At 41.8% G+C, this 10,917-nt stretch overlaps 1 long non-coding RNA gene across 1 annotated transcript; it reads left to right on the top strand.

The window, feature by feature from the left end:
- The first annotated feature begins 1,609 nt into the window (after window positions 1-1,609).
- On the top strand, window positions 1,610-3,530 carry LOC118175577. Its single transcript, XR_004755028.1, has 2 exons — window positions 1,610-2,059; window positions 3,146-3,530. It is a non-coding gene; the product is annotated as an uncharacterized LOC118175577 (long non-coding RNA).
- Window positions 3,531-10,917: the final 7,387 nt, after the last annotated feature.

Here is a 10,917-nt window from a genome sequence, read left to right as displayed (position 1 = left end):
ACCATCCCCATTCCAAGCCACAGCACAATTTCTGTAGGTTCAGCTGGGATGAGTTGGGGACCTTTCCTTTGAGGCACAGTTCAAGAGCTGTGGTGTTGTTAGAAGTAACAGCTTCTTGCCTTTTCAGTTTATTGGTTAGTAGGAGGATTTTCAGGTCTAGGGTACTAAATACTTTGAAATGGAAAGAAGAATTTTGCAGGGAGCTAGGACGGTAAGAATTGTAACAAATGGCTTTTTTAGTCATTAAAATTCAAATGCAGATAAATAACCAACAGCTCCAGTGAGGATTATGGAACTTCAGTATTTATGAGGAAGCAGAAATTTTATAAATATTGAGATTGGCTATTTTCTACCTACATACCTTTTTTTTTTTTTTTTTTTTTTTTTTTTTTAAGAGTAATAACATTTACTAGTCCAGCAATAACACTATTCATTTATGCACCAGCTTTCATCCAGAGATCTCTGAACACATTACTAACATTGGCTGAACAGAACTCCTGGAGATGCAAATGGTGAATTATTGCCCCCAGTTTACAAACAGAGAAATGTTTGCACTAAAAGATAAAGGCTTTCTGTCCAGAGATGAAGGCTGAGAGCACAGCATAGCTGTGGCAGAGTCTGTTAGCTGTGACTACAGAAGTTGTTCTCCAGCTGAGGGACCTCACCAGTTTAAGGATGTGGTTAGAGGAACAAGAGTTACAGGAATAACTGGTGGTCCAAACTTAAAGCACGTCCATCTCCTCACACTCACTGCTTATGTGCATGTTGTAGGTTATGGTAAATGAAAGCACGTTTTTCTTACAGGTCAGCATCAATATTGTGTGAATTAAATAGGATCCCAGAAGGGTAGATCAACTCAAACAGTGTTGTGTACTAAATAGCTATGTTGCCTCACCTATTCAGTTAGTTTAGTTATCTCTATGTAGCATTGAATTATGCCATGTAAATGTCACTTTTATGGATAAGGTCAATTTAAAATATGTTCCCAACAGCAGCATCAGCCACAACAATAAAAACAACCCAAAAGATGTTTTAGAGCTTGTCAAAACTTCTCCTCTACAAGGCTTTTTAATGAAATTTCCACCTGCTTTAAAAAAGAATTTGAAAATAGAAATTCAGTCATAAAGAATATGTGAGGAAAAAAGTGTCAAAATCAAAGCCACATTAGACATAGACTGAACAGAATATGTATTTACATCAACTTTTAATATTTTAAAAATATAAAAACATGAAGAGATGTAGGACTGTTGCCAATTTTCAAAAATAAATTTCTTTTAGAATATCAAAATATGGAACAGGAGACCTGGGCCTTTCCCTGTCCACATCTAGTTGTCAGAATATTCTTCATCAGAATATCCTTCACCAGGTATCATAAAGTACCTCTGACAAGGAGGATATTTCCATTCTTAGGTTCAGTTCATTTTTTTTTTCTTTCACTTTTTTTTTTTTTTTTTTTTGTTATCTACCTGAAATGTCTTTAAGTGATCCAGGTTACTGGACTGAATAATTCCAGACTCTAAGCAATTATTTGGTTCAACAGAGGTTAAGTTGATTAAGAAATTTTAATGGCAGAAGGGATGATGATGATGATGATTGACTTTGTGGATTCCCAAACTTATTTTTCCTGGCACAATCACCAGCCATGATGATATAGTAGATTCTGGCTCTAGGTTGCAATCTGAATATGGGCAGCAGGTGGCATTAGGCTGTCCTGGAAACATTCACATACCATTTTGAAGTAGATTTCAAATCACTACTGACGCACATATTGCTGCCTGGGAACTTCTTATTTAATCTGATGTCTTGTCTCTCACCCACTAATTTATATCAATCCCTTTCTTTCCATTCACACTTTAAATCAAACACGGGTGTCTTTTTAAGGGCTTTAAGTGGCAGGGAATCCACAGCATTTAGCGTTTGTAGTGATTAATTACCACTGCTATTTAGAGTCACACCTACATCTAAGTTTGAATGTGCCTTTGAAGTTTGCATTCATCGGGTTTCGTTAGAACATTTTTGTTTTAATATAAAAGCATTTTGATAACAAACCTCTTGCCATGTAAGTACTGAATGACCATGATCAAGTCATCACTTTGTTCTTTACTGCATGTAATATAACCAACGTCTTCTGCTGGAAACTGCCATTTTAACTTCAACATTTCAACACGAAAGGAATGAAAATACAGCCCTCCATGGAGTAAGGGCAGCCCTCCTCTTGACATGCACAAGATCAGAGTTGTCATCTGGTGTTATTAAAGAAAGTGCTCAAAAGGGAGAGGTTTCAGAAAAATATCGGTGATATTTGCTCATTTCATTAGGATGATGCATGTCCTTGACTGCTTCTCTCCAACTTCAAATATAGCTAAGATTTATTTATTTATTTTTTGTTTATTCTTCCTTCTCCAGGGATCATGTCCCTCACCATGGAAAATTGCTAGGATGAAGAGGACAGGAACAGAGAGGGGAGTGCTGGAGGCTGATACAGTAACACAGCATCCATCTGTGGCTTGATTCCCCCAGTGGTGAAGCCATCAGTCGTTAAAATCCCCTTAAGCAATTCTCTTTGATAGCCTGAATCTACTGAACTCTCTGTCCAGATTCTCAGGCAAAGAAGAACACTTAAAGGCTTTGTTTTTTTCTTGTCCCTGGTGACCAGTACCTGATACACTGCTTTTCTACAGTGGGCCCTTGACTGATTGATCTGGCAGCATTGGAGTGGAAGGTTCATAGTCCAACGGGCTAATGACTCTTTGATTGACTTGTTGTTTGATGTGTTGTAGATACGCTCAGTCTGTGTCTCCTGTGCCTTTATCTTCCCTGTTCAGTTATGTTGACAGATTCACAACTTCCTTTCTGAACTGGCTTTCAGCACAAGATGTTTCTCAGTAGGAATTTTTGCCTTTGTTTCCTCGGTTCTCCCTCACATCCATAAAGCAATCTATCCTTTTTTAGTAAGGCAGGACCTTGTGAACATGATAACCCATTTAGCAATGAAAGTGGTTAACTTGCTCGTTAAGAAAAGAAAGATTCAAATCAAAACCTCTGGTCCCAAAGCTTAAGGAGTGCAAAAAAGATTTAAACTGCTGCTCTGAAAAAATCTGAATCCAGCCCAACTGCTGATGCCAACCCTATCTCTCCCATGCAGATTACTCAGTGTGCTTAAACACTGACAAGTGCCACAGGAGTGGAGATGGCTTCCGACCACCTGAGAGTCACGGTGAAGAAATTCTCACTCAAGGCTGCCAGCCAGAGACTATGCTTTCCACCAGTGTTTCTTATCTTGTGTGGCCCTACCAAAATGCACAGTCCAAGCTACAGCATGGTTCTGGGCTCTATTCCCAAGCCTGTGAATGTGAGAGATGCTGGAGGTGTGAAGTGGGAAGTAGGAACCTGGGGTGCTGGAGTTCTGGCACTTCTGATGAGGACAGCAGCTGAGGTCTAGGAAGATTCAAACACAGAAAGAGAAAAAGAAAGAAGAATCTGAATAGAGCAACACTTGAAAACTAAATATGTGATGGCTTAGAGACAAATATACTGCATTGCACAGGGGTCTCAATCCCCAGACCTTGGCAGACAGGAAGAGGTGCCCTCTAGTCCCGTTGTATTCTGTTCTTTCACCTAACGTTAAATGTAGCTCTCTTTATTTTTCCATTTAATCTTTTGAACTTTCCAGGAAAATGACAGGATTTCTTACAAGGCATACTACAACTTCAAGAAGTTAGAGCTTTGTGTATCTAGGTAAAATTCCAATAAATAAAAATATTGCTAGATGGAAAGAGAACTTCTAGGTTCCCTGCTGAAAAAAAAATAAAATGTCTTTTAAAACTTCTCCTCCCTTTCCCATTTGAAATATCAATGAACAGATCTTCCAAGGTTTGAAGTGAGACTTTGTGTGTGTGTAAGACTAACAAAGATTTCATCCTACAGGCACTTTTTGACTCACTGAGACCATTTTTGATTCTCTGAAGGTAAGCTTCACTACCAAGAAAGTGGAAGTGCATAAAATCACAGAGAATAAATTTAAAAGTAAGAGACCTCAGGAGGTCACCTAGTCCATCCCTGCCCCAAGGCTCGACCAACTACAGCTAAATCTTTCTTGACAGATGTTTGTTTAACCCACTTTTAAAAACCTCCAGTGGTTCTAATCTCACAACAATCTATTTGAGTCTTTAACTGTTCTTACTGCTGGATGTTCTTCCTTCATGTCTAATCTAAGGTAAACAATTATTCCAATTTCATCAATGCTTAGGTCCACTTTCAGATGATGAGAAGGCACTCATACAAAAGTATCATTCTCCAATTAGGATGTATGGGCAACAGGACAGTCCTTTGAGTTCAGATATTGCCCTATTGTATTTTATGTTTGCACATTTTTCATTACAAAGCAATAATCAACTTTCATTTTTTGCCTCTTTCTATTACATTTTCTCTTGCATCATGTTATATTTTTCCTTGTCCATACATCCATCCCTCGACTTCTCTAAATCTGCTCGCTCTTTTTTTCCTGCGTTTGCAATACCTCCCTCCTTTCTCACCTCGCCACGCAGTGGGTGAGAGCCCAGTTTAAGCAGCTGCAGCTCCATTAGTTGATATCATTGCTAACTGGACTGGCATATCTGATATCAAGGGCAGCTCTCCATTTTGTCCTACTGGCTCCTCTCTGAACTATTGATGTAAATAGGTGGCAAGAATGTCCCTCATGCAGGCTGTTGCTCTCAGATGAAAACATGACATGTCCATAAAATGTGATCTATGTGTAATCATCATACACATGCCTTCAGACAGGGGAGAGAAGTGACTTGCTAATTAAGTTTTACAATCCAGCGGTTGTGAGAAAGATAAAAACATGTCCCCGGTCAATCCATTACAAAGAGAACAGAACATCTGACCTTTTCATCCTGCCTTCCGTTTGCACTCGCTAGATCCATAACCTTTTCCAGCTGGAACGGAAAGTTCAATTAAGTTTTGTTGGCTCAGAAAACTGTCCATGTCCTGGAGAGTAGATTAGGCACTCAGGGGCTGCAATTATCCATCTGGTGCCACTTCAGCTATAATATCTATATATTTATATACATATTGCCAGCACTTGCAAGGATAAACACTCTGCTGAGTTGCTCAGGGTCACAAGCCTTACCACTAGGGGCTCTTCGGAACCCCAGGATCCAAGCCACCAAGCTCCATGCTGGATAAACCCAATGTCAATGGAGTTTCTGCCACTCATACCTTCAGAGGGAATGTGTCCAAGTGGAAAAGATTCATCACATACTGTGAAACCTCTCAGGTTTACATCTGTGTAAATCCATTGATTTATGGATCTGCACTTCCCCACTTTCTGGGTGAGGCATACAGAACCTTTAGAAATAATTTAATCTCTGCTGAGAAAGAAATTATATATACACACACACATATATTATATAATTAACACTTCTGAGGACAAAGTGCTTGGCCCTGGCAAATTATTCATGCAGTTACATCAAAGATGAGGCACTGACAGCAACCAAGGCATCAATCATCTGACTGATCAATAACGCCTGCAGAACATGCAATCAAACCTAATCAGACTCACATAGCCTCGGGATGAGAGAACATCTGAGATCTTCTCCACACACAGGGGGGCTGTAGCTTCAAGGGCTTGTCTGAAAGTTTGCTGAGCAGATTTTTCCCTTTGGGGCCATTTTCATCCTGTTTGCAGATCTGTGACTCTCTCTTAAAGGGGAGCAAACACGCCTTAGATCATCGCACCTAAGTTAAGTGGGCTCCTTAAGAAAGTGGATGTAGCATCCATACTTGTTCATTGCAAACCACAAAGCCTGGTGGGCAATGCAAGTTTTTACACAAGGCCCTGCCATTACCAGAATTTTATAAAAAATCAGCATGATTTTGCCTTATCTATTGGATGCTAAGGCTAGCAAACAACCAGGTATTTGTGTTACAAGTCAGTCTACCATGGTGCAGGCTTCTGGGCTATTTCAGATGAATATTTTTTTAACTCTGTCGCATGAGAACATAGGTTGCTCTGCTCAAAATTACAGAAGACTGCTCAAAATAACAAAAGACTGCCTCACTCCATCATCCTCACCAAAGAAGAAATGCTGGGCTTCCTGCTTCACAAGTTCCCAGATTTGGGAGATATTTCTGAGCTCCATCAGGAGTTTTACTCCAGAGGCTGGTGAGCACAGCTGCCACAGCTCCTGCAGTTGCAGAACGTGGACACACCTGCCTCCGTCTGCACTAGTGCTAGACGTAGGAACACTCAACACATGTCGTGGACAGCAATCTCTTAATTACCTCTCTGTTAGCATTGCATCGACAGTTTTGCTCGGGCAGATTGGCTGCTCTGAGAAACAGCTCCCTACTGCTAAAGCAAAGTCTGCTTCTCTCCAGAGAAAATGCTGAGGCAAGTTTAGGAAATGTCAGTGATTCCCCCCTACCCTTACTTACTGGTTTGCAGTTTTCCTGTGAAAATGAAAACCGTGAGAGGTCCCTAGCTTGTGGGTTTACAGTGCCTAGTGAGAACCCTACGAACCTTCCTTAATCTACTCCAAAAGATGCTTCTTCCACCCCACAGCACTCTGATGACCACCTCCTCTTGCTTCCTGCATCCCTCAATTTGTTCTTTATTTATTTATTTATTTTTCCACCTCGCTGTTCCTATAATGTGTAAAAAAAGCTTTTAAGCTCCATTCTGAAATAATCTAGTAGTGAGAAACTGGCTACATTATGGACCAGGAAGGGTCAAGACGGAGTTGTTTTATTTCTATCTCCGAGAGCAGTGCTCGCTGCCCATTGCCCATCACCTGCTTTGAGGCACAGCTGCCACCCAGATGCACCTCCATTTCACCACGGGGCTGGGAAGGATCCCACCCTGGCCCAGTCCAACCTCCCACGGCCTCACCACCACCGTGGGCTGAGTCTGCAAATCTTTGGAAACCTCCTGCCTTTCCCCCACTGGTTTCTGCGCTGTGCCTCATTAACTGCTCAGCTCCCTTCAGCTGGGAGACAGGAATCTGGCAGGAAGGTGTAAACAGCCAGTTTAATTGGGTGTTTAGAACAAAAGCAGCTGTGGCAGTGCTGTCATTTTCGAGCTAGCTTACAAACAGGCAGTTTGAAAATCATTTCCTCCCATCTGCGCAGAGTTAAATCTCCCAACGCTTGTGAGCAAGGCTCTCTCTGAACATGGGAGAAGCAAACAAACAAAGTGATGCCTTCTCAGAGCGTGAGGCTGTGTTTCTGCCCTGGCTTATATCCTGTCCTGTGCAAACATTTATCATCTGTCTTCAGGCTCTGCAAGTTTGGGACTACCCTTGTTTTTCTCCTACCTGTCTGGCACCCATGCGTGAATGAAAAAGGCACATCTTTACCTTCCATCATCTTCCTCGTGGTGACGTTATAGGCCTGAGCAGTGAACATCATGTGCCAAAAAACGTCCAGATGTGATGACAACAGACAGACCTGCAGCCACAGCATGTCATGTCTGGGAATGAAAATACATTCGCTGCTGCTCCTCTTCTTCATGCAATCTCCTACAATTATCCATTCCAAATAAAGAAGGTTACTTGTTTAGTATTTTTCATTCTGGTGGTTTGTGCTTAAACTCTGTCTCTGAAAGGAAGGAAAGAAGGAGGAAAAAAAAAAAAAAATCACTAAGAACTGTCCAGAGGTGTCCTGCCTGCACCCATAAACTCAGATGTATATTTATTTGTGTTGCTTAGAAACCTTCATCTGTGGCCTGGCTGGTCCCTTCATGTTTATTTAAAATCACATCTAATAGAAAAAGGCACAGCCATAAGGCTGGAGAGTGAAAGTTTACCAGGGTCACCGGTTCTGCTCCTGAACCATTTCTCTGATCTCTCCTCCCAGGCCAAACAAACCATTTCCATACAAATGGGATCCTGATGGCCAAAACACAGGACTGCAGCCCAGGTATCTCCCACCCAAGGTTTGACCCCTGCCCCATGAAAACAATGTGTAAATGTGATGGGAGTGGCTGATAAGCATCTTAATTACCCTACAAGTGCCCCTTTTTTTCCCTCTCTACTTGGAAATTGTGTCCAAAGGGAAGGAAGATGTGGAAATAAGCAGATTTTAATGAAGCTGCCGAATATTCTAAAGTCCTGGACAAAAGGCACACTTCTGGATCAACCAGACCTGCCCTGGCACAGGGAGCCCAGGGTTCTTGGAGTGCATCAGGCTTGCTGTGAGTGTTGTCCGGGTAAATCTGTCCATGGCTGCCTTCTCAGGTGCCTTCAGAGCCTTCAAGTGGATATGTGTGGCAGAGCTGTTCCTGGCATGTTGGAGTAGTACAGATTACATATGTTCCTTTGCTGCTGCTGTAAATTTGCACATTGGATGCACAAACTATGTTATGCTCTGGGCACTATATGATAGATGACACAGTTTTGTAGAGTGAACTCACACACTTTGTTTTTGTTAGTCTTTTTTTTTTTTTTATTTTGTGTGTGTGTGTGTGGTTGTTTTTTTCCCCACTTTCTCTCTTTTTATACTGAAACCTAATTCAGTGTATGAGATATGGATTTTAGTCTAGAATAGACTGTACCTTTATTTGGGGGATTTTATCCCTTCTTAGAGTAAAACTACAAGAAGATGATACCTACTCAAATATGGAAATAGAATTTTCTATAGAAATAGATCCAGGGTTTCAGTCCCATGCTGATAACAAGCCCAGAGTGTTGAAGTCTTGGTCCAGATTTGATTTCCACCCCAGTTTGACAGTGGCTTAATTTACATTTACTCACAAAACCAGAATCCTAACTGTCCTCTTTTCTTTTGATGAAATAAAAATGATCTAGAACCAACAAACTGAAATGTAGCAAATTCTGAATGTAATGGATTCATAAATTTCAAACATAAGACAACCATGATTTACTGCTCTGCCTCGTTGTATAACCAGGGCCATAGATTTCTTCCACTTACTGGTTTCTGCATGAACCTCAATTGAGTTACGGTTTAAGCAGGGACATGCAGTCTTTAACACCAGTCTCAGAACAAGCAATCTAACCACATTCCCTGAAAAGGGTTTTCCAGTGATTCATCACTTTCACTGGGAACCAGCTGACACCTTAATTCAGCTTTGAACTTCTCTAACTCCACTTTTGATTGAAGTTCGCATCTCGACAGAGGCAGACAGAAAGTGAAGAAAAGGAAATAGTGTATTTTCTCTCTGTCTTTTTGCATATCTCATTTCCCATCAGAGGATGATAATGCAACAGCTGAAATGCTGAAATGAAAGGCTGTTTGGAGGATCTATTTAGCACAGCCAAAAGCAGAACTTACAAGGAATTTCATGAGTCTGATTCTGCTGACAATGCCTGCCTGCATCAGAGCTCCGCAGCATCCCACTTGAGAGGAAACAAACTTTCAGTGTACTGGAACCACACCTTTGATATTTTTGAAGTTCACTGCCTATAAATAAGGCTTCTTTAACTGAAAGTCTCATCACAAATCACAGCCACGAGGGCTTAGAGCGCTGTCTAATTTTTCAGCTTCCTGCACTGGGACTTGATTGTTTTCCATGGCCTTTTGTGCTCTTAGTTTATGAAAAATCAATACTTTAATATAGAAAACGAATCCCCCAGCTCGCTATTTAGGGCAGTGTTACCTCCAGCTCTGTCGCTCCTGCTATTCTGCTCACTGCGCTCCAAGACACTGGCACATGTGTTAACCCAGCAGGATGAGATCCCCTTGCCCTGGCAGCATCGGGCATAGGACGTGCATGGAAAGGCATCGCGTCACCTTCAGCAAGGAGCTTGTTCCCTCCTCTGAGCTTCTGTGACACGGATTTTGAATAATAAAAAGGGTGGAATTTGCACAAACACCAACTGCAACTTAACACTGTGTGGGTAATTGGGAATTTTCTGATTTAATAATTTTTCCTACTTTTATCTGATTGGGAAGCAAAGAACTTTTAAGATAAAGGGGAGAACTACTTTTTTTTTTTTTTTTCCAGTTCAAAAAAAAAAAAAAAGGTTTGAGACCTTGTATGTTCTTACTAAAGACAAACTTAAAAGAAAAGAAAAGATTTTGGAAATAGCATAATCAGATCGATTTTATCGGTTCTTTGGGTTTGGTTCCCTGGACATCTACATGGAGGCGGAAGGGAAGAAAGCAGGGAAGGGTCGTCCAGCGTCTGTCCTGCTGGGGCAGTGGCATGGCCACCATCATCACACAGGTCTGTGCTTCCTCCTCTCACACCACTTCCAGAGGAAGAGGGGCTGTGGCAAAGCCCATCACTGAGAGCTACTGGGTCCCGATCCTCCAGCTGAGGGCAGGAGAACCTCACGTTGGTATAAATCAGTTTGCTTTTCCCTAGGGCAAGTCTTTCCTTTCCTCCATCACTTCCCTTGCTTTTTCTTTTCAAACACAGGCCCACTTGGAGCTGAGAAATGTTGTCTTTTCCTTGCTTCTCCTCCCCCATAACAAAGGGGGAAGGAGGAACACACAAGGATCACCTAATTAAAAAAGCAGAAACGTGTCACGCTGGCTTCTCCTGTCCCTCAAGCTTCAAACCCAGTGGCTGTTCACCCCCCTGCCATCCCCAGAAATCCCGCTAAAACAAAACCAAAGGAGTGGGGAATAAGCGGTCTCTGCAGGTAGGTAAGCAGCTCGGTGTGCAGGGAGTTATTTTTGGCTGGGTATGAAGCGCCACGTGACACAATCTGCACAAAATGCCAAGCAGTCAAAGCCGGAGCCGCGTGCTCCTAACCTCTTGCACTGAGGTAAAAATAAACCTTAATAAAAGGGCTGAGGAGGCTTAATGGGAAGTGGAAATGCAAAAAGAAAAAGAAAAAAAAAAATCTCCGTCAGGATGAGTCTCCGCAGAGATGAGGGGACACAATGGGATGTCTCTGCATTGGCTTCCACTGTGGCTGTGTTTCCATTGCAGGAGCTCAGACCCCA

The sequence above is a fragment of the Oxyura jamaicensis genome, chromosome 17 (genome assembly GCF_011077185.1).
Source record: "Oxyura jamaicensis isolate SHBP4307 breed ruddy duck chromosome 17, BPBGC_Ojam_1.0, whole genome shotgun sequence".
Lineage (NCBI taxonomy): Eukaryota > Metazoa > Chordata > Aves > Anseriformes > Anatidae > Oxyura > Oxyura jamaicensis.
This window is presented reverse-complemented; position numbering and strand designations above follow the sequence as displayed.